Source organism: Podarcis filfolensis, assembly GCF_964270895.1.
Source record: "Podarcis filfolensis genome assembly, chromosome: Z".
In the NCBI taxonomy this organism is placed as follows: Eukaryota; Metazoa; Chordata; class Lepidosauria; order Squamata; family Lacertidae; genus Podarcis; species Podarcis filfolensis.
Genome location: NC_139617.1, coordinates 5,130,746 through 5,154,907, shown reverse-complemented (window position 1 = coordinate 5,154,907; position 24,162 = coordinate 5,130,746). Strand labels below are relative to the sequence as shown.

Genomic DNA, 24,162 nt, shown 5'->3' with positions numbered 1-24,162 from the left:
CTTCAGGGTCAGCTCTACTGCCAGACAGCAGCCTTGGGATGCATAGGAGGCAATTTCAATTTGTTTTAGTATTTTAAGTTTCGTATGTTTTAAAGTATGGGTGTGAATTTTTCCTCATTTTTATTGTTTTATCTTTTTGCAAACTGCTTTGAGTTTCTTTGTTTAAAATGTGGTGTATACAACAAACAAACAGATAAATGCTGAGGATTGGGCAGTGGATGAAGATGTCTTTGGGCCCCCTAAGATAGACCTCTGCCTTCAGGATAAGTGTAGATGGGGCTATCTGTTTAGCCCACTTTAGTGTTGGCTAAGTTCTAAAATCTTCCTGGATGTTTTAACTGTGTATTGACAAATGTACTTTTTTCTGACTGACGGTCAAATAAAAGGTTGATGATGATGATGATGATGATAAGTGTAGTATGTTGAAGATTCAACTGCCAGCATGATTGCTTTTGTAAATGGAATTGGGTGAGGCATCAGAAGCAACCTAACTTTTCTCTTGGAGTTCAGCATCAGGGTTGTTGTTGCTGTTCAGAACAGGATCATGTGACCAAGGGTGGCTCTGAGAGAGAGAGAGGGGAGGGGGTTTCCTCTCTGGCAAATCTTTTTTCTAGTCCTCATGATAACAGAAGCAAACCTAGTATTGTGGGCAGGCACTATCCAACACCTGGAAACCAGAACAGCTCCAGTAGAGATCTGGAGATTCCTGCTGTTCCCAAAGGTAGCTCTTCCTCTGCCCCCTTTCAAGGTCTTAATAGTTCCTCCCACATCTCCCAGTTCCATTCTTAACATGTGAACTCCCAATATGAAAATATTTCAGGAAGTCAGCGTGAAAGAGCCAGCTGAAGGGGCGGGTAATTGCCCCAGGCTAACAATGGAATTTGGAATGAAAGAAAATGACTTCAGTGTGGGTGCACCAAATATTATTTTAATTTGTTTATTTAAAGCATTTTATATCCTGCTCTTCAGCAGTAAAAAAGGGAAAAGGCTCCCAGAGCAGGGCACGAATGTTCATGATAGGACAGCCCCAATTCTCAGGCTTATGGTCTAAAAAGGCATAACGTAAAAGGAAAGGGGATTGGGATGGAGGAAGGAGAAAGGAAAAGAAAACTCAGGCTTTATTTCTTAGTTGTGGAGTTCACGTAATGACCATGTATAAATGTGAGATGCAGGTGGCGGAAAGGCTTGTCGTCACTGAAAGCCAGGACAACAGCAGAATGCAGGCTGTCATGGCACCAGATCCTTTCAAACTCTCCTGGTGAGAGGCAGAAAAGCTCCTGTGCAAATGGCAACGTACTCCCTTTGCTAGTTGTCTCATTGGCTTAACGATCAGAAATGTGTGGCTCCCAAGAGGAGAAATCAAGCAGTAGCATTGATTTCTTCCGGCTTCCATCCCTGGAAAAAATGAAATTATACCTTCAGGACATAAAGGATGAAATACCATATAAAGAAATATAAAGTGTGCAAGAAAAGAAATAAAAAGTCAGCATCCATTGTGGTACAGTGACATGTTTCTTGGAAATTCTCTCGACCGATTCAAATGACGATGTACTTCGTGCATCAGATTTGGCCACCCCAACATGATGCGTGTGTGTATTGGGGGGGTGTCTCCATATATTAGAATTGTTCACACATAACTCTGAGCACAGGAGCACACTGTCTCTGCACATAGACAAGTGTTCATGGGAAAGAGTGTAACATGCTAATTTGTGCCTCTCAACTGTTCTTTACACAAACTGTGGACTCAATAGATAAAATCTGCGAACACGCTGCTATTATCTGAAGGCTATGCATGTTACGAGCTCTCGGCTATTGAGTGACGAAGCCCCATGACATTGGGGAAACAAGAACACAGGAAGCTGCCTTATATCAAGTCAGACAATTGGTTCACCTAGCTCAGTATTGTCAACACTGACTGGCAGCAGCTCATCAGGGCTTCAGAACAGGATTTTCTCCCAGTCTCTCATGGAGATGCCCAGGATTAAAACTGTGACCTTCTGCATGCAAAACAATTGCTCCATCCCTAAGCTACAACCCATTAAGAATTTTAATTCCCATTAGGACTCTTTTTTTGCCTTCTTCAAAGTTGCTTTGCTAAACATACACTAGTGTGAATTTTGGTTGGTGTTTGGTTTTTCGTGCATGTTTTTTGGAATGTTCTGCCTGACTATATATATTGGGACAATTCCCTTTTGTCTTTCTTCGCAGAAAGTTCTCAGTTCCACCCTCCAACCCCAAAGAAGAGTCCCCATGATTAAGTTGCTTTGTATCTCTCTGTACAAGGAGAAGGGGGCATAAATTATTCATTTTCGGTGGGTGTTAAGAGACTTTGGCCTCAGCTGTGCTCTGAATATAGAAACTGAGAGGCTTATTCAGCATGGGTCAGGGGAAGCAGATTTCAAACAGCTTTTTGGCAAGTATGAAAGAAAATCCTGTTTTTTACTTTAAAAAAATTAAAAGATGACTAGACAAAAATAGATTTGCATGGGCATCTGTAACTATTATTAAGCGCTAGTTCACAGCCTGTCCTTATAACAGGTGCTCTTTTTTTGTATGTGTGTGGGAGTTTTAATATTGAATTAATGCCTTTTATTGAGCCTTATAGCATGCAATCCACAAATACAGAATTTTACTTTCCCCACCCAGGAGTAACTGCTAGGGCTATGTTCACAAGCCTCGCCCCCCCCGCCCCCCCGCAATGCAATTCAGAGCCTGATCTGTCATTTTGGAGTGGCCCTGATCTGGTTTAATCTTCAGCCAATGAGAATTGGGCCTGATATTTGCATAGTCCCACCCAGGGGCTGGTTGCTGCCCTTTGGGACTGCTGGGGAGAAGACCAACAGTAGGCGGTTCCAGTGCCAATGACAGGCATAGCCACCCTTTGATTGGCTGGAAATAAGAAGGCAGACATGGTAAGCTCTGACTGAGAGCAGACTGTGGTTGGTGGTGCTTTGCCCCATTTACCCTTATTGGCAAGCCTTCACTGGCCCCACCCCTTTATTTGCATCTCCCCACTGCTGAGTTCTGTTTCTCGCTCATCTGTGGGCAGCCTTCCTTAACCTGGTGCCACCCAGATGCCATTGAACTCCCAACTCCTGTTGTCCCTAACCATTGGCCATGCTGGCCACCCGGGCTGATGGAAGCTGGAGTCCAACACCTGCAAGACATCAGGCCAAGGTTCTGTCAGATAGATGAAAGTCTGTCAAGAAAGCTAATGATGACGGATGCAACCATGATGCTGAGGCAGCAGTGGCAGACATGGTGTTTTTTGAACCCGCCTTGTCTTCTTTCTGAAGCTAATAGCTTCTGAACAGTGGGATTCAATCTGCTGGAAACTGCAGGTGCAAAGGACTAACTCCTATCTCACCCTGGGCACTTGGCCCTGCCTCAATTTCATGGCAGCTATTAACCAAAGAAAAAGGTTTTGGGTTTGGGTGACCATACAGGAGAGTCTTTATTTGAAGTGTTCCTCTATTTGACGGACTCTACATCCCTAAGTATGGGGAGATTCTTTAAAGGCTAAAAACCATTTGGAAGGAGAGTGAGGCTTTGACATTTTCCACCAGAAATTAACAGCTGTACAGCGGACAGGGCAGTCACACTGGTCTTTGGCTCACAGCGTTCTGGACTGTGATAAAATTGATTGTTTCTATTTAAATAATAGTAAATACTTCTAAATTTGCAAATAAGGACACAAATCAATGCATTTTTTTCCTGCAAATCTCTCTTTCTTTGTCCTCATCTCTTTGTTTTGCGACATGTAGAACTCACCTTAATTTGTTAAATCTGACCACAGATCTCCCATGTGCCATCTCAGGTGGCCTTAAAATGGATTGGCTTCTACTTTTCCAATAACCCCATCCCTTCTAGAGTCACCTCAGTAATAGCAAGTGGTTGCAGTCTCTCCTCACACATAATCTAAAATCTAGCTAAGAGTGAGATGCAATTGCAGGCAACAGGGCTGTAGTAGAAGCAGGCATCACTAGGCTAGATGGAACAATGGTCCAACTCTGTCTATCTGGTGCCATGGCCCCATAACCTGGGGACCTTGCATTGGACAGCTGAGAACATGGTTGAGGTTCAGAACAACCTTATTTGGAGGCCTCATACCTACAGGACACAGCACCATCACCATCCTCTGACTCAGAGGATGAGACTGCTGCAATGCCTGCGCCTCTCCAGAAGCCAAAGGCTACAGAATAAGCAGAGGATGCTTTAACCAACCAGACAGCTCCTCCTACATAAGGCTTCAAATGGTGCCAGCTCCCTGCAGACCCCACTTACCTGGAAGCTGCTTTAGCAGGTCTCATTGGAGCTATCCAAGGTCTGGTATGCTCTCTGACTGACTCCGACTTGCGAATGGGTGTTGCCTGCTCCATATGTGAGCCTCAAGCACCCACAGAACTGGAGGTAAGGCAGCTTTGAATGTCAGTGTTGTGTGTGCATCTGAGGCCTTTTGTTTCTGGAACTGGGTCACCTATGGCTTGCTTGTTGTGCTAGTAGAATTGCCTTGCTGGGTTATTGTGGAGGCATTATTGTCAGAGGCTGATCCCCACACCTGAGAGTGAGGTGCATGGTGGCTGAGGTCAGGGTCACTTGGAGTTGTCCACTAGACAGCTGTTATGCCAGCAAAGCTCCTGTAAAGAGGGAGATATTTATATCATATATAAATATCGGGCATTATATTATATCGGGCAGCTCCTTCCCCTTCTTGATCAACCACCCAGCTCCCAATGGACACCTGGGTCATCTCTGGATTCTCCATGCTCCTGAGCATCAGAGCAAGGACCACCTAGCCCATGAGTGAGGAATCTCAGGTCCAGGGCTGAATGTGGTCCCCCAGGCCCCTCTATTTGGCCCTTGGAATGCTCTGCCACACTCCCTCTTCCCAGGCCACACACCCTCACTGGTGGTCCTGCTTTGCACTGTTCAGGAACTCTGATAAATTCCTCTTCCCTGCCTGGGTGGAGGATGCAAAGAGGTGTGTGCACAAGTGTAGAAACCAGCCTACTGCATAAAGGCAAAATTTTCATTTGTTGCTCTGCCTGCTTTTGCCTATGACCCCCCCCTCCATCAGCATGGGCCCCTCAGAAGATTGCCTAGAAGGGAATGTGGCCCCCGGGCTGAGAAAACTTCCCCGCTCCTGATCTAGCCTACAGTTCTGTCACTCTGCTAGTGCTGTGCTAGACTACCTGTTTTCCCCTGCCTTTGCACAGAGCTGTCTCCTGTCTTCTTAAAGCCCAGGCTCCCCCCTGAGCCTCTGGTGCCACTTTCCACTGCTGAGATATAAATATTTAGGGATCGTCATCTCTTCCCTCTCCCAGTGACTTAAGCCTCTCTTGCAGCCAGCTTCATATGAGAGAGGGTTATATTTATACCAATGCTTTTGCTTATTGAGATGTTTATCTTGAAAAACCCTCAGTTTTGCAAGCAAAGGCCTGGCAACTTTAGATGCAATATATGCTTACAAGAAATGAGGAATATAGCATTACTTTTCCTGATGCAATGCTAGTACTTCCGTGTCATTTTCTAATGTTCCTTTCACACTGCAATACCCGTTGTTGCATTACGGAACTGTGGATTTTTGACTGAATTGCCAGCATGCCAGGGTAAATGTCATTCACCCCAGTGAGTGCATGGCACAACACTGGACATCTCTAGACAATGCTGCTATTCCCCCACCCTTTCCACACTTGTGTGCTTCTGTTCCCCTGTGATTCCCCCATGAAAACTGCAGGAAAGAACTTTATGCTGGTATGCTGCTTCAAATTTCATCCCTTTACTCCCACAGTTTTCCTGGATTAAGGGGGCTGCAAATGGATTCTTTTCTGGAACCAAATAACATGGAAATGAGTGCCAAGTGTGTACTATATTCCATTACTTTTCCAGAATGGGTCCATATGTCAGGCGAAACCTCAAATCAGTTGCAAAATAAGTTACAAAAACACCCAGGAACTGGAATAAACTGTGTGAATCAGCCTTGGTTTGCATTAGGGCTGGCAACAAGAGTCAGCCTATTTGGGCCTCTGGAGAGGGCTCAATCCCCAGCAGGGGCCGACTGCCAAGAGCTCATTGCGCCTATTGCAATGAAGAGGCCAGTTCACCAAGGGAGGATGAGCATGAATGATGTCTTGCTCCCAGCCCTTCTGGAGCCTGGAGTCAACACTGCTTCACATGGCAACTTAGAAAGGCTAAGAAGAAAGGCTCAATCTCTTAGCCATATTTAGAAGGATGCTGATAACACCTGATGGAGATGTAAGATAGAGGAAGCAGAGAGGGGCCACATTTTGGCCATGGCTGAGGTTCAGAGGATGATGACATTTTGGAAATAAGTTGGCTTTGTAAAAGAGTCAGTGCTGCCTGGGGAGATAGAAATAGTTTAATAAAAACAGTTTTTAAAAGGAAAAAGAAAGAAAGAAATCTCTCTGCCTAGTTCATTCATACTTTTCTAAACTTCTACCATGTCACCTTTTCTTGAAACTAAGAAGTCCTGAAGGTTGCAAACTTTCTTCATGTGGATCACTTTGCTTGCCCTTTTCGTTTGTTTGCCTGGATGGAGAAAGAAGAGGCGTCCGTGAGGTCTACATGTAGAAACTTCCAACTTCTGCATGGCTAAAATCCCATTCCCTATTTTATAGGATTGCACCTCAATCCTACATGTCAGCAGTGTGTTACGAAAAAAAAGCAAGCAATGGAAGTAACTTGTCTACAATCCTGCACATATGTATGTGTCCTTGAAATTAAGCCCCATTGAACTTTCTCCCATTCTGAGCAACCACATGCAGGCTGTTTATCTTGTTGGGGCCAGAGGAAAATCTATGCCAAGGTAATCTTGTGTGTGTGATATCTCACATGGAACACATTGCTCATGAATTAAGTATTTACCTCCCTCCTTTTTGATAGGGGAGAATGTAAAACATGGGCAGATCATTTAAGGGCTGCCAATGCTCATTATCTTCAAAACCTTCTACACAGGACAAACATCGCTTGAATTAAAATCATTTGGAGGGAGGCATCAGGGAGAAGAGAGGATGCAAAGAATGGAAAGAAGTAGCAGGAAAATGTGGCTGAGACACCAGTTCAGAGTTCCCAGAAAATGAACTCGTTCTGCAGTCATAAATAGCCAGCGCTGAAAAGCTTCTGGGGTTGATGGGATTGTCATTGTTGAGCCGTAAGGCTTGCACGCTTACTTTTCAATTCCTGCTTTTGGTGCTGGGGTCTTCCTAGGAGCAATTCAAGAGAAGGAACATCTAGAGGAATGGTTAGAAGCAGATTTCAGGGCAGAACTCTGGGGCCCTGCAGCCTCTCTGCCCCTCAGTGATGGCAGGCACAAGTGACAGCAGGACATAGGGCACTAGCCTTTTGGGACCCATAGACCCATTTGGAACATTCAGAAAGTGACATGAGCACCGCAGTTACAAAATGGCCACCATAGGGGTTTGGCATTACTCAAAATGGCTTCCACATCTAAAAGAGCCAAAAGAGGACGGGTGGAAAATGGTGCAGCAATGTCTGCACTCCCATCAGCCTGCCATCAATGAAATAAACACATACCACACCCTCCAACATTTCTCTGATGAAAATAGGGACATCCCATTCCATAATGATACCTTTACTATTTATACCCCACACATCTTACTGGGTTGCCCCAGCCACTCTGGGCAGCTTCCAACATATATAAAAACATAATAAAACATTAAACATCTTAAAAAACTTCCCTATACAGGATTGCCTTCAGATGACTTGGGGGGTCGGATAACTCCATGCCTTCCAACATTTCTCCACTGAAAATAGGGACAGCCTAAAGAGAAATGGGACATTCCGGAATCAAATCAGAAGCCAGAACAGCCTCTGTAAATCAGGGGCATCCCTGGAAAATAGGGACACTTGGAGAGTCTGACATACACCTCAGAAACTTCTACACCAGACCCTCCATGCGTCCCTATTTTCCAGAGACATCTCTGATTTAAAGAAGCCGTCCTGGTTTCTGATTTGATCCCAGAATGTCTGACTTTTCCTTAGGGCATCCGTATTTTCTTCAGAGAAATGTTGGAGGGTATGCTCCACTTGCCCACAGAGAGAAGCAGTCCTCTGATCAAAAGACAGCATCCTGGTGTCCAATAAAATGTGGTCACATTGTGCCTGGCCCTCCTCTGGCATCTGGCCCTCTGAAACTTGCCCATGTGGGAATGCAGGCTTAAAAAGTTTCACCACTTCTGATATGTATACAAACTCTCTTCCACAGCCTGCAGTTTTCGCTGGTCAAAAATCTGCTGCATGGAAACTTCTTTGAGCCCAGTGTCTTTTTCCAGCAGGGAGCACCTGAATGTCACTGGAAGATTCACAAGCATGGCTTGAAGACAACAGCTGTCTCCTTTGCCCCTCAGCAGTTGGTGTTCAAAGCTAGACTGCAGCTGAATGTGGAGGTTCTATTTAACTGTCATGGCTAGCAGCTGATAAACACCACCTGCTGGGGAATATGAAGAGGAGAGTGTGATTGTGCTCATGACCTGCTTGCAGGCTTGCCAAAGGCTTTTTGTCAGAACAGAACACTGGAGGAGCAGGACCTTTGCTCTCATCCAACTTTTGGGAGAGCTGATTGACAGAGGCACTTTCTTACTACCATGTGCAAAAACATCCCTTTTGCTCCTCCTTTGCCTCGAGCCAAACAGCTTTCTAGGTTTCTAAAGCCACATGAAACCTGCTTGACCATTTATGGCAAAGGGATAATGAATATGTTCCACCTCATGGGCCCTACCTGTTGCACTACCACGAACAGGCTAGCAGTGGGATAGGAGAATAACACTCCCCTGTCTTCAGCCTGAGCTTTTATTAACCAAAGCATTTATTAAGCAAAGCAGGCAGAACCAGAGATGAGCTGGTACATTTATTTTAATATTTTGCAAGACAAATGTGTTGAGATTTGAAAAGGTGTTTTTTTGTTTGTTTGTTTGTCCTCCAGCATCTCCCCCTCCATTTAGAAATGTCAGCTTTCACTGCGGCCCTAAATATGAAGAAACTTTGAGATGCATGCCTATTCTTTCACACACACTCCAACCTCACTTCAATACCCCTGGCCATGAACTTTCCTTTTCTGAATTTGCATTTAATGTTGTTTACTTGGTTTGGCTAGGCGGTGGGGGAGGAGATCACAGCCTTTTCTTTTTTCCTGCTGTATTTTACTTTCAGAAATGGGTTTGTTTTTTGGGGGGGAAGACAGATAATTGTACTTAACTTACATGGAGGTGGATTTCTTTCAAAATCCTTCACTCCTCCTGAAAGAACAAAGTAGCATAAAATGTATTGAGCTGTCTCTCTCCCTACTCCCTTCAATCTTTTCTGAACACAATCCCACAGTTGCCTGGACTTGAAGGTTGAGTTTTTAACTCACTATATTTCACACACACACACATATACACACAAATTGTAAGTTCTCAGATTAAATATATACAACAGGGGTCAGCAAACTTTTTCAGTAGAGGGGCAGTCCACTGACCCTGAGACCTTGTGGGGGGCCGGACTATATTTGGGGGGAGGGAAGGATGCAAGAGCACTATGAGCCCCGGTGGCTGCTTACCTGTGTCTTGTGAGCAGCAGGGGCTGGTGGCAGTGGGACGATGAGCAGCGCATGACAGGGCTCCGGAGAGGGGCTGCTTAAAATGGCAGCCGCTGGAGCGCTGCTGCTGCTGCTGCTGGCACCAACAAAGCCCAGCCCCCTTCCTCCTATAGGCAGGGCAGGGAGAAGCCAGGAGGAGGGAGGGAGGAGGTGCCGCTGCTGCCGTGTGAGGGAGAGGGAAAGAACACACGTGCTTGCGATCCACGTGGTGATTTCCGAACCGTCCATGAGCTGGATCAGAAGTCAATTGGGCCTGATCTGGCCCGCGGACCTTAGTTTGCCTACCCATGATATACAACAAACTGATGCATTTGCTGGAATATTTCCACTCAGATTCCCCCCCCCTCCCGCCGCTTTATAAGGTGGTGTTTTCAGAATTGCATTAATGGGGATGCTGAGCAAAGATGTCATTAGTGTCTTGGGTAGGAAAGACAGACGTCAATTTTCCTAGTGCGAGTCTTAGATTATGGCGCAGTCTCTAAGGGTAGTATATACTTATTTACTTATTTTCTAGTATTCCTGACCGATCTTTTTTCCACCGAACCTTGCTTAGCTTTCAATAAGGCTAGCTGCTACCTAATTTACTGAGGGTAAGGCTAACAGTGGCTACTTTCCACAGTGGCTGTGCTCTCCCTCCAATGTCGTCATGCCACTGAATGCCAGTTGTCTGGAATCACAAATGCATACCCTCCAACATTTTTCTGATGAAAATAGGAACGTCCCGTTCCATAATAATAATTTTACTATTTATACCACACACATCTTACTAGGTTGCCCCAGCCCACCCTGGGTGGCTTCCAACATATATAAAAACATAATAAAACGTTAAACATTTTTTAAAAACCTTCCCTATACAGGATTGCCTTCAGATGGCTTGGGGGTTGGATAACTCCATACGCTCCAACATTTCTCCAATGAAAATAGGGAAGCATGACCTGGAAGCTGTACGCCGGCTCCCTCGGCCAATAAAGCAAGATGAGCACCGCAACCCCAGAGTCGGTCACGATTGGACCTAATGGTCAGGGGTCCCTTTACCTTTAAGGAAAGGTGGAACATTCCAGGATCAAATCAGAAACTGGGACGGTTTCTCTAAATCAGGGATGTCCCTGGAAAATAGGGACACTTGGAGGGTCTGCAACTGGAGAGAGTGCTGTTGTGTTCAAGCCTTGTCCATTGGGACCACTGTGAGAACAGAACGCTGGACGAGATGGGCCTTATTTATTTATTCCACCAAGGGTTTGTTTTGCAGTGGAGAGCCGTTTAGATAATTTGATTGGCTGGTGCTGCTCCCTTTGTTTTATATATGCTTTAATATGATAATTTCAATAACATGGCAAAGCTTTGCACCCTGCCAGTTACCCTCTCGTTAGCTGCTCTGAACAATTTCGTACAGAAAAATAGGGAACTGATGATAGATGATAGATAGATAGATAGATAGATAGATAGATAGATAGATTAGATAGATAGATAGATAGATAGATAGATAGATAGATAGATATAATAGCAGCATGGGACCCTAGCTCAGCTGCAGAAGACTCTCCAGTCAATCTTTGGCATAATCAGTTCTTTTAAAAGGCTCAGGTTTGAAGTGGTAAACAAAAGCCCTCTCAGCTTAAGACCCCAAGGAGCTACTGCCAGACAGAGTACAGTGGTACCTCGGGTTAAGAACTTAATTCGTTCTGGAGTTCCGTTCTTAACCTGAAACTGTTCTTAACCTGAAGCACCACTTTAGCTAATGGGGCCTCCTGCTGCTGCTGCACCGCCACTGCACAATTTCTGTTCTCATCCTGAAGCAAAGTTCTTAACCCGAGGTACTATTTCTGGGTTAGCGGAGTCTGTAACCTGAAGCGTATGTAACCTGAAGTGTCTGTAACCCAAGGTGCCACTGTAGGTGTCACTGGGTAGATGGAGGCCTATTCTGACGTCTCATTGCTCCTTTTTTTCAATATAGTTGGAAGAGCTTGAGACTCTTAATCTCAGGGACATGGGTTCAAGCCCCACATTGGACAAATGATTCCTGCATTGCAGGGGGTTGGACTAGATGGCCGTTCCAGCTCTACAATTCTATGATTCTGCGATTCAGCTTTTCTTTCACTGATGAGGTTGAAGCTCAAGTACAGTACAGGCTGAGCCCCTAGACATGTGATTGCTTGGTTCAGCTTTCAGCTATGTGGCAGACGTGGACCAGATGCTGCTTGCAGAAGGTGAAAACTTAAGGAAGCTGCTCAAATAATTAATTCTTAAATTAGAATGCCCTTGAGGCCTGTTTCTCTTTGGGGAATCTTGACTTCACCATTGCTAATAAATAAATAAATGGTGCCACAATTCTCATTTAGTTTTGGGGTGGCCAGTAAATAAAACGTCATGTTGTTTATTGATAAAAAGTATTTCTGTATTGCCATATCATAAAATATCTGGGCAATTTTCAGTGATAAAATATAAAACACTGCTAAAAACAATGCAGATAATCATTAAATTGACTGTCTGTCTGTACTGACTAGCAGCAGGTCACCATGAATTCAGACATAAACCCAGTGTTAGGTTAAAAGGAGACAGAGTCACCCAGGACATCAGTGGGCACATTTTGCCTGATATTGCATATCTGGGTCCCCCCCCCCCTTCTTACGCCTGTGGATTTGACAGGTCTCAAACTGCCTTGTCTCCACATTTTGGCAGTCTTGGAATCTGGGTTTTACACCTTTCAAGAACAATTCTCTCCTTCATGCCTCCACCCTTCCTGCACATTATCCTAAAACATTTCTTTCTTTCTTTCTTTCTTTCTTTCTTTCTTTCTTTCTTTCTTTCTTTCTTTTGCTCAGAAAGCCTATTCCCAGCTATGAAATGGGAAGTTTTGCCTTACACATCTCCCCCTGAAGGGTTTAATTCCTTAATGTATTGTGATGAACAGATAAGTTCTAGAGCTGAGTTTTGCTTATCCAGAAGTTTAATGGGAGATGCCATCTTTCTAGCTCAAATAAAGAGCAAGCACACTTGCTTCTCTTGTATGTTGGATGTCGTGCGAGTGCAATAGAGAATGTGTATGTCAGAGGTGAGCCAGCAGTAAATCATACTGTGCAAGTTAGCGTTAACTCTTTATTAGCAAAAACACAATCAACACAGGAGTGTCAGGCCTAATGAGCACAGCAATTCATATCTGGAAGGTCTCATCCCCATGAAGCAGATGCTGAGACTGAAGGTTCCCGCCTTCCCACAGCTGGCCAGCTGCCTAAGTCCCCTCCTCTCCAGGGTTTTCCCCAAGCAATCGAAGACTGCTTCTGTGCATCCTCCACAATTTTCATACCTCTTGTGCTTCTAGGAGACAAGGAGGGAGAGGTGTTTGCAGGTGTCACAGCAGCAGGAGGAGACACCCATGACTCTTCACCAGCCTGACTCATCTCTGCCTCTTGACTTCCTCTCCTGCTTCAGCTTCTTCCTCTGATTCTGGACTCCTCTCTGCCACTGACTATCCCAGCTCACTAAGCCCTGTTACCTTTTCAACTTCTGACACCTCCTCCTCCCAGTCTTCACCCACTTCTCCTCTGACCATTCATCTTCATCCCACCAGCAATACCTGGGCACCAGCAAAACCCCTGGGGGTTCCCCCAGCTGGTTCCTCCCACCATTCCTCTGCATCCAACCAGTCCATGACAGTGGACCACCACAGTTAATATGCAAGCTCAGACTCTCTTTCAAGGACAGTTGCCTGATTGTGTCTGATAGTATCTTATAAGCATTCACACCCCTAATACATACTCTCAACCTTCAAAAGGACCCTGACTAATTGCTAACTGGGGGCAGAACATCCCCAATATAGACTCTTATTTTTAGCACATTCAGCTGTTTTAACAGTCTTCCTAATTACTGCTGTTCTGTCAACTGGCAGATGATGAGTTAGATCTTCAGGTATTAAACTCAGCTGAGATCTGGATTAACTTTGAAGTTCAAGCAGTGAGCGCTGCACGGCTGCAGAGCGGCACATAATTTTGAGCTTGATCCATAAGCTGCAGAATGAAAGCCGCAGCATAGAACACCTCGGGCCACAGAAATTATTCTGCCTGTGAATCTGAAACGTACGTGTCATCCTCAGACAGATGAACAGATCAGCTTGTCCAGGCCTAAACTGTGGCTAAAGGCTGTTTATGATGCAGAAGTGCGTTTGGGCAGCTAATTTTTTAGAGATAACTCCACCCCGAACAATGCCAGTTTCTTCTCTTGCAATAAAGTAAAATTAAATGCAATACTATACTAGTCCAGATAAATGACAGATGAACTTGTTTCTGAACTGTGCCATTTCAGAATGCAGGTGGGGAGAATCACTGCATACACACACACACACACTTCCCTGTACATTTAAAGCAAGGTCAGGAAAAGGTTTTGCCACATGCCATGGGTGGATAGGACCAGAGGCAAAAATGATCAGAGCAACAAATGCCAATTTTACCTTTGTACAGTAATCTCATTTCTATGCACATACTTAGGGATGCGGGTGGTGCTGTGGGTTAAACCACTGAGCCTTGGGCTTGCTGATCAGAAGGTCAGCAGTTCGAATACCCGACGGGGTGAGCTCCTGTTGCTCGGTCCCTGCTCCTGCCAACCTAGCAGTTCGAAAGCACATCAAAGTGCAAGTAGATAAATAGGTACCGCTCCGGTAGGAAGTTAAACGGCATTTTCTGTGTGCTGCTCTGGTTTGCCAGAAGCGGCTTAGTCATGCTGGCCACATGACCCGGAAGCTGTACGCCGGCTCCCTTGGCCAGTAAAGCGAGATGACCGCCGCAACCTCAGAGTCGTCCGTGACTGGACCTAATGGTCAGGGGTCCCTTTACCTTTTTATGCACATATCCCTGTTTCCTTCCCCCAGGCAAGAGAGAGGCATTTCCGGGCTTCAGTCACACATTCCAGCCAGGAAAAAATACTCCATGTGCAAAGTAGGGGCAGTGAGGGAGGCGGTCTGGAAAAGGTCCCAAAGGCCAGACCACCTGCACCCACATGAGCGCAGGGGCTGACACCATCTATCTGCTTCCTCCTCTTTAGTTTGTGTTGCCCTTGTAGAACTCAGCAAGAGGAGGAGAATGGAACTACTCATTTATTAAGAAAGGTTGCAGCATTTGGGATTTTATTTTATTAGTTTAGGGAAAAGGTGAGTAAGAGGTGACGTGATAGATGTTTATAAAATGATGCATGGCACAAAGAAAGAGGATATCATGGATATCCAATGAAGCTGAATGTTGGGAGCTTCAGGACAGATAAAAGAAAGGAGCTCTTCACTGACTCCCAGAGGATGGCTTTAAAAGAGGATTAAACAAATTCATGGAGGAGAGGGCTATTGTTGACTACTAGTCATGCTGGCTATGCTCTTTCATGAATGGAGGTGGCAATGCTTCTGAACACAAGGTGCTGGAAACCATAGAAGGGGTCCTGCTTGTGGGCTTCCCAACTAGGGCAACTGATTGGCCACTGTGAGACCAGGATGCTGGGCTAGATGGGCCTTCTTAGATTCTTATGACAATACTGCAAATTAGTTGGCTCAGCCTGTCATTGACTCTGCTTTATCGCTTGTTGGTCTTCTGCCCAACCAGTCCTCCCAGCAGGTGATGAGAAGACCTCTGTCTGAGGCCCTGGAGAACCTGTAAGAGTGGATTGCTGAACAGTCTGCCCTGCTTCAAGGCAGCTTTGTATGCCCCACATTGTTTCCATACCTTGTTGTCAAGCTTTGAATTGCAGCTGCCACAGTTACGGTTATTTTCTTTATTTTTTTGCATTAGATGCATTTGCCACTCAGATGACGCAATTAATTTTCTTACTTGAGACTAAAGTGCCGCAGGCCCATTTAGATTAATTTAATGAACATCTTTATCATGCCTTTTATCTGAAGATCACTCAGATACAACTGCCTCTGGATTGAAATTCAAAATCCTATCTGGTGGCAAAACCGCATCATCACGATGCCTTGTTGCGGAATGGTGCCCTTCAATGATGAATCACGAAGCGTGCTTTATTAGCATGGTTTATTCAATTTGTTGATGCTAATAATAACAACTCACAGCATTTATATAGCACAGCTCAAGTGTTCAACACGCCTCACATATTGTATCTCACAGATCCTTATGGCATCCTTATGGCATAGCTCTGGGAACACAGTAGAGAGGGTAGGCTTGCCTGCCTCATAGCTATGCATGGTATAGAGAAAGTGGACTGTTGGTCCACTCTGGAAGCAAGCTGGATGCACTGTGGGCCATTGGCCAATCTTGCATTATGAAACTCCTGCTTTTCAACTGATATACTGGAATGTTGTGCTAAATTTCATTCACATCAGTGGGCATAGTGTGACACATCAAAGAACGTCATTGGACAACGACACTACACCCCCACCATTTCCACACATGCAAGTTTCTGTCCCCCATATGAAAACATGAAAGAACTGTATGCTAGTATGCAGCCCCATATTTTGCCATTTTACTCTCATGATATTCCAGGCCATGAGGGCTGCACAAAGGGATTTTTCTAGAATCAAACTACATAGAAATTAGCATCAAACATGCACCATGTTCTATTAGTTTTCTAGAAGTGGCTTTTATGCCATGTGAAGCTTTAGGGAAACTTTGGAGAAGTGGAATAAACCAACTTGTGAAGTTTTGAATTCATGGACATCCAGGGTGGAGTCATAGAATTGTGGAGTTGGAAGGGACCCCAAGGGCCATCTAGTCCAACCCCTGCAACTCCTGCAATGCAGGAATCTCAACTAGATCATCCTGTTAGACCTCTGTTTAAAATCCTCCAATGAAGGAGAGTTCACTAAAATCCAACTAATGAATGAACTAAGTGAGTCTTCTCTGAATAAGCTTAGCTGAATACCGTCTCCAAGGAATCTGAATATTGGAAGATTCAGGATGAGCAAAAAAAAAAAGGTACTTATTGACATAGCATATGGTTGAATTTTCTCCCACAGAAGGTAGTGGCTGTCAACTTGGTGCCAGAACACCTGCTTTGCATGCAGGAAGATCTCAGGTTTGCTCCAAGGTTCAATTAAAGTAGGGCTGGGAGGGCCTCCTGTCTTGAATCCTGGGGAACTGAGCCAGTCAGAGTAGACAACATTGAACCTGGTGGATGAATGGTCTTACTCAGTATAAGGCAGCTTCTTCCTGTGTTCATTAAAAATCATAGTTCATAGAACTGTAGAGTTGGAAGAGACCACGAGGGCCCTGCAATCTTTTGCCCAGTGTGGGGTTTTTGCCCTGTGTTGGGCTTAAACCCAAGGCCCTGAGATTAAGAGTCTCATGATCTACCGACTGAGCCACACTCCACCTCACCCCATTTCCTCTTTTTAGAAAAGGGGAAGAATCCTCCAGAATCTCATCTGTTTCTGCCTGTTTGTTTTCCAATCTTCCTCCAGCAGGAGTTTGTGATTTGATGTGCGTGTCTGCGTTGTATTTCAGCTTTTCAGTAGCATACCTGTCATCTGTGCAGCTTCGCCTATCACCTGCTATTCTGCTTAAACCATACTGGATTTAATTATCTCTCCTTACTCCCCACTGTGATATATTTGCTGCCATTTAGGCTGCCTCCTGCTGATAAGATTGGCCTCGAAGTCATTCGTTCTTTTTCTTCTTTTGCCAAGGTCCTGGCCAGCTGTCTGCTGCTATGGAAAATAAGAGGGCCAATCCCAAAGCAGTGCTTCACTCCAGGAGCGGGAAACCTTTGGTCCTCCAGATGTTGTTGAATTGCAGCTCACAGCAGCCCCAGCAATTGTGTCCAATGGCCAGGAATGGTGGGAGTTGCAGTTCGGCGACACCTAGGACACCGTTTTTTAAAACCTTGGTGTGTGTGTGTGTGTGTGTGTGTGTGTGTGTGTGTGTGTGTGTTGGAAATGGACAGGAACTAACATACATAGAGAATGTCCAGGGTGATCTTATGGCTATTTACATACAAGGAAGTGTGGGATGTAATCCACTGGGAGCAGTCAAATACAACATTCCTTGTTTTGCTAGAGTGGACATGCAAGGGAATGTTTGGTCCAGACAGTCAAATCTTCCTGTTCCTCCTGTCCTGGAGCATCCTTCCTTGCATGTGACTAGTAGGTGGATGTGCCCTTTCCAGACCTGGTAAAAGGCCAAGGCATGCTGCCACTCTCTCTCTTTTCCATCTCCTTTTCGTCCTGCGAACTTCCTGGAATGAACTGCTGGCTGCCAGCCAAGCAGTCCCCCAGGTCATCTTCTTTATCATCCTCTTAGTATAAGTTTGTAACTTTAAGCCTTTAGCCTGCCTTCAGGGATCACACTGTGCTCTGCCTGATCGTGAGTAAACTTTCTCTCTCTTTTTTGCTTATGAATAAGACTGTGGTGTCTTTATTCTTTTAGGAGGGATTCAAGGGGTCTTACCAGGAAAACATTAAAACACATTTCAATCTGGACAAGCCATATTGAATTGTGTATTGTTTTAAGAAACTCACACGAGTTTGCAACTAGTTTTCTACTGTGTGAGAGAAGGGAATGTCATCTCTGCTAAGTAAAGGAAATTACAAGCGCACGTTAGGAAGGATATTAATAAACAATATATCCTCCTCTGCCACCCTGAACATTCCCACAGGAAGTCCCATTGTAGGGGAGATATGTTACTCAGAGGTAGATGTCAGAGGAGGGGAAGCAGTAAATCACACCATGCAATCTGGAGTTAACGCTTTTTTAGCAAAAACATGATTGACACAGGAGTGTCAGGCCTAATGAGCACAGCAACTCATCTCTGGTAGTTCTTGCCCCTATGAATCAGTTGTGGAGACTGAAGGTCCTCACCTTCCCACAGCTGCCTAAATCTCCTTCATTCCTGGGTCCCTCCCAAGCAATCTGAGACTATGCTGATGTGCCTGCCTTTGCTCCTCCCTCACCACACCTCTTCTGCTTCTGGGAGACCAGGGGGGAGAGGAGCAGGATAGGGAGACACCTGTGCCTCCTCACCAGCCTGCCTCATCTTGGCTGCTTGTCCTCTCTCCTCTCCTGCTTCAGTTTCTGCCTCTGATTCTGGACTTATCTCTGCCAGAAACTCCCCCCCCTCACTAAGTCCTTTTGCCGCTTCAGCTTCCAATACCTCCTCTTCCCAGTCTTCTCCCTCTTCTCCCTCTGACCACTCATCGTTTCCCCACCACCACTCCCTGGGTTCTGAGCTTTCTTCCCTTAGGGTTCCTCAGCTGATTCCTCCCGCCATCTCTCTGTTTCCAACCACTCCATGACAGTTGATCACAGGGCATTGTTTTTCAGCTGGAACTCACAAGAACTCAGTTCCGGCACCTCTCAGGTGGGCACTATTGCCACTGTAAGAGAACAAGGGAGCAGTGGCGAGAGCAGGTGGGGGCGAGGGTGGCGCACATCCCAGGGGGTGTGACATGTGACCCAGGGTCGTGGCACGCTGCCTGCGGGAGTGTGGTGTGCGTCTCAGGGATGTGGCACGCTGCCTGCAGGAGTGTGACATGTGTCCCAGGGGCGTGGTGTGCGTCCCGGGGCGTGGCGCACTGCCTGTGGGGGTGTGGCATCTGGCACAGTGGGTGTGGTACGTGTCCGGGGGCGGCCATGATGGCACCCCCCTCCCCGATGGTGCCAGGGGCGGTGCGCTCCCCCTGCCCCCCTGTTCCTCCGCCAGTGCAAGGGAGGCATTCATGGTAATTTCCGGCACCTCTTTTTCTAGAAAAATAGCATTGGTTGAGCATCTGCTTTGCACACAATTCCCCATCTCCAGGTAGGGCTGATTTCTTGTGGAGAGCTCCTACCAGTCAGATGAAAACAAGAGTCTTACAGAGAAGGGGCACAGCTTAGTGGTAGAGCATCTGACTTACAGGCAGAAGGTACCGTGTTCAGTCCCCAGCACCCGAAGCTAAGACTGAGGAGTCTCCTGCCTGAAACCCTGGAGAAGGTGGCTCAGAGCTGAATTAGATAGACCAGTGGTCTGAGAATTTAAGGCTGCTTCTTATGAAAGTAATTGTGCAAGAACCTTGCATCCCTGCAATGTTGGCTTGTGCCCATCAGCATAGGTGAAGTGGAATGCTGGGAGCATAAGCAGACAGAGCTAATCCTAATCTTGTCTCCATCCTCGTCCCTGCTTTGTTCCGGGGGGACAGCACTGTGACTACGGAGGAGAAAGCTGATTGGTGGTATTGCCCCCTGAACTGTTTGCAAGTAAGAAGGCAGACAGTTGGGATGGCAGGATAAGACCATTGTGTTGCCCTGATAGACAAGCTTCCACTAATTATTAGTTTTTTGAACATCGCTTTTAGTGTTTTTGTGAAAGGAAGTCTCTTAATCTCTGGTGCAGCATGAAAGGAAGATGGAGATCTTCTTAAGAGGAGTTTTAAAAACGTATCTCACTTTGTGTCAGGTACAAATATTAGAAGCCTTTCATTAATGGAAAGAGACATTGTTTTGTAAAAGGAAGCATTTCCAAATGCTTTGCTGGATAGAGGTTTTGATAGAACTTTGATGTTGGCTTCATGAGAAATATAATTCCTTCGTTAAGTCTCGACAGAAGCAAGTGCATTGCTGTAATTGCTTTGTTAAGCCTCTGAGAACGCAGAAATTAATATCGTCAGCAAGCAGCTGGAGCTGAAACAAAAAAACCAATGATCATTATGCTACAAAGCTAATGCACTATTTCCAGCTTCTTTGCTTTGACAGCTAAAAAGGGGGGTTGGAAATGGACCATGTTTTGAACAGCGATGGAGCAAGATATAGACTCTTGTCCAGTTGAAATGCCTCATGTCCATTTAAGGCAGGTGGAGATCCTTTGGGATTGGGACCTGGGATCAATTTGCCTTGCTTCATGTTCACAACCCATTACCGTTGGACTTGGGATCCCTGGGGAACTTGGTTTCCTATGGCTCCTCCTTGTAGCTGAAACACTGCTGTTTTCAGCTGTCTTCTAGGTGCCTTGACAGAACAAGGCAGGCATGGGGGCAGGAGAGGAGGAAGTGCTTGCTGCTGTCAGTATCAATGCTTCTACTGATGTGCCCACTCCCAAGCAAATTTGGGGAAAGGGGGTGGGGAGGTAAGCATCTGGGATCATGGTGTTGCAGGTACTGAAAGGGGCATTACTTTTCTGGATCTGGAAAGAACCCCAAAAGACTTGAGAGTTTCTTTTAAGCATTTATTTATTCAGTTCATAGCATTTATATAGTACTTGATTATAAAAAACAAACAAGCAAACCAACCAACCAACCAACCTTCAAAGCAGTTTGCAAAACAAATAAAACAATAAAATTTATCACTAAAACAAGTTAAAAACAGCTATTTAGAGCATTCAAAAATAACTTAAATAAATAATGAGCTAAACACACATCAACATTCTACATAACTGGGTAGGCTTGTCTAAACAAAACTGTTTTTAGCAGGCGCCAAAAGACTACAGTCAAAGGCAATATTATTATTATTAATAATTAAATTTGCATACTGCCCTTCATATGAAGATCACAGGGTGGTTCACAACAAAAATATATAAAATGAGAACACAGACACATTTAAAAGGCCATAGAATGTTAATCAGCCAAAGGTGGCTGGTTATAGAAAAACCTTTTTGCCTGGCGCCTTAAGATTATGTAATGAAGGCGCCCGACGAGCCTCCCTGGGGATAGCATTCCACAAACGGGGAGCCACTGCAGTAAAGGCCCGTTTTTGTGTTGCCATTCTGGACCTCCCATGTATGAAGCACACAGAGAAGGGCCTCAGGTGATCGTTATGTGATTTTTCTGAATATCAGTTGCTGGAACCCACAGGAGGGGAGAGTGCTCTTGTGCTCAGGTCTTGCTTGGTTTTCCATTGGCTGGATCAGGCCAAAGCAAGTCCATCTAGTCCAGAATACAGTTATCATGGTGACCATCTAGATGCCTGCAGAAGGCCCTCTAGTAGGGTTTGAGCACAACAGCACTCTCACCTCCTGTGGTTTTCAACAACTCAGAAGCATTATTGCTTCCATCCATAGATGGATAGCATAGCCATTGTGGCCAGTAGTCATTGATAGCCTTCTCCTCCATGAAATTGTCTGATCCTCTTTTAATGCCATCCAGTTTAGTGACCATCACTGCCTTCTGTAGAAGGGAGTTCCATAGTTTAACAAGGTGCTGGGTGAAGAAGGAGGTTATTTTATCAGTCCTGAATCTTCCGATGTTCAGTTCATTGGATGTCCATAACAACTGGTGTCATGAGAAGGAGAAAAGCATCTTTTTATCCATTTTATCCAAGTCCTGCATCATTTTATAAGTTTCCCTTATGTCACATCTTATATTTTTCTCTGAACTAAACTCCCAAATGCTGCAGCCTTTCTTCACAGAGTAGTAATTCCATCTTTGGAAAGGTGGTGTGATTATATTCCCTGTAACACACCTCTCCTGCACATGACTGCACTCTCAGCCCAAGTGGAAACATGAGCTAGCTTGGAACATGATGTCATGCTTGCTAAGTTGCATTACACCCATGGCAAGATTTTTTGAAGGTAGTGGCTGAAGCTCAAGAGCATCACCTTTGCATGCAGAAGGTCCCAGCAGAGGCAGTTTTAGGGTAGCATGACCAGCTGCACTGGGCAGTGTGTTGCAGAGAGTGCCAAAACAATGCTGTAGAAAATGTTGTGTGAGAGGTAAGGGGACACAGAATTTTAGCATCACACAGGGTGCCGCTGCTGAAATTTGAGAGCCCAAAGTCTGCCACCGATCCCAGGGTCAATCTCTGGCAGCTCTAGGTATGGCTATCTGAAACCTTGGAAAGCCACTGTCAGTCCATGTTGACAATAGCCAGATGGACAAGCAGACTGTCTTAGTGCAAGGAAGTTTCCTGTGTTCCTATAATAGTAATAACAATAATAATTTATTATTTATACCCCCCCCCCATCTAGCTGGGTTTCCCCAGCCACTCTGGGTGGCTTCCAACAAAACATTAAAATACAATAATTCATCAGATATTAAAAGCTTCCCTAAACAGGGCTGCCTTCAGATGTCTTCTAAAAGTCAGAAAGTTGTTTATGTTTTTGACATCTGATGGGAGGGCATTCCACAGGACAGGTGTGACTACCAAGAAGGCCCTCTGCCTGGTTCCCTGTAACCTCACTTCTTGCAGGGAGGGAACTGCCAGAAGGCCCTTGGAGCTGGACCTCAAAGTCCAGGCTGAATGATGGGGTTGGAGATGCTCCTTCAGGTATACAGGACCGAGGCCATTTAGGGCTTTAAAGGTCAGCACCAACACTTTGACTTGTGCTCGGAAATGTACTGGGAGCCAATGTAGGTCTTTCAAGACCAGTGTTATATGGTCTCAGCGGCTGTTCCCAGTCACCAGTCTAGCTGCCGCCTTCTGGATTAGTTGTAGTTTCTGGGTCACCTTCAAAGGTAGCCCCACATAGAGCGCATTGCAGTAGTCCAAGCGGGAGATAACTAGAGCAGGGGTCCCCAAACTAAGGCCCATGGGCCGGATAAGGCCCAAGGGACTTGTTTATCTGGTGAGACAGTCTGTGGGCAGGTATTTCTTTTTGGAGAAGATTGTTTTATTTTATTTTTAAATCACAAGTACAGACTGGCAGTGGTTTCTCCATTCCCAGAGATGTTCTGTTCCTCTCTTCATCATTTGCTGGCTGTAGTTTGATAGTGTTCTGCTTGAGTTTAATGCATGTAATATGCTAAGAGCTGGGGAAGTAAGTGGAAAGAAATAAATAAGTGTAAGAACGCTTTCTGTCTGCTGTGCATAACAAAGAATGAAGGCAAATTACAGCCCCAGGAAAGACATGAAACCATGCTAGCTTCTGCAGATGATAAAAAAGCAATAAATAAAAATTGTACACCTTGCGTTACAGAAGTTGAGGTTCTTTGCTTCAAAAGATGAAGGCTTCTCCTTGTGCCTCTTAGCAGAGAGAGGATTTTATCATTATATATACATGACTATCTATGTGCGATAAGCCCCTGATATGACGCGATTTATTTCATTTGGCATTTCAATTCCTCTCTGCCAAGTTAGGTGTAATTGTGTAGACACGGTCACTTTTAATTTTTTATGGGTTTGTATAATGTACGATTAAGGGTGGCATGTAGGGGCACCAGAAAGTATCACTATCCACTTTTCACTTTAATTTTCTTTCGGCAATTCAATAATTCATCTTAACTGGATGATGAATGCCAGCATGAGAGTATACGATGGGCACACTGGAGAGAGAAATGGGTTTCTGCAATAGTGCCTTAAAGCCAATAGCGACTTTGGAAGACAGTTTTATCTACTATCAGTTGAATAGCTGTTTTAGTAACTGCAGCTTGCATATAATGAGCATAGATATGTTATTGGTTGCTGTCCTATATTTCTCCCCCCCACCCCACCCCTCCACCTGAGGTTGCCTTAATAAAGTGAACAAGAAAATGCTTGGGATGGATAGGTAGGATGTTTCTGCCCTTGATTTGTAAGCAGGCGAAGCATGTTTTTGACACCACCACCCATAGCATCATCACAAGTTGTGATGGGAAGAATGTTTTGCTTATTGATTTGAACACATTGGGAAGCAGCTCAGGAAACAAATGAGCCTGAAAGTGCAGCAATACATTC

General features: G+C 45.1%; 1 protein-coding gene and 1 long non-coding RNA gene across 7 annotated transcripts in view; one reads left to right on the top strand and one right to left on the bottom strand.

Moving 5' to 3' along the window:
• FGF13 (fibroblast growth factor 13) overlaps window positions 1-24,162 on the top strand; it is a 235,754-nt gene that overhangs the window by 38,599 nt on the left and 172,993 nt on the right. The gene's annotated exons all lie outside the window — the stretch shown is intronic.
• On the bottom strand, window positions 910-9,815 carry LOC310753962. Its single transcript, XR_014543527.1, has 6 exons — window positions 9,578-9,815; window positions 9,240-9,275; window positions 7,191-7,250; window positions 6,167-6,549; window positions 1,892-5,996; window positions 910-1,779 (listed from the first exon to the last, which is right to left on the bottom strand). It is a non-coding gene; the product is annotated as an uncharacterized lncRNA (long non-coding RNA).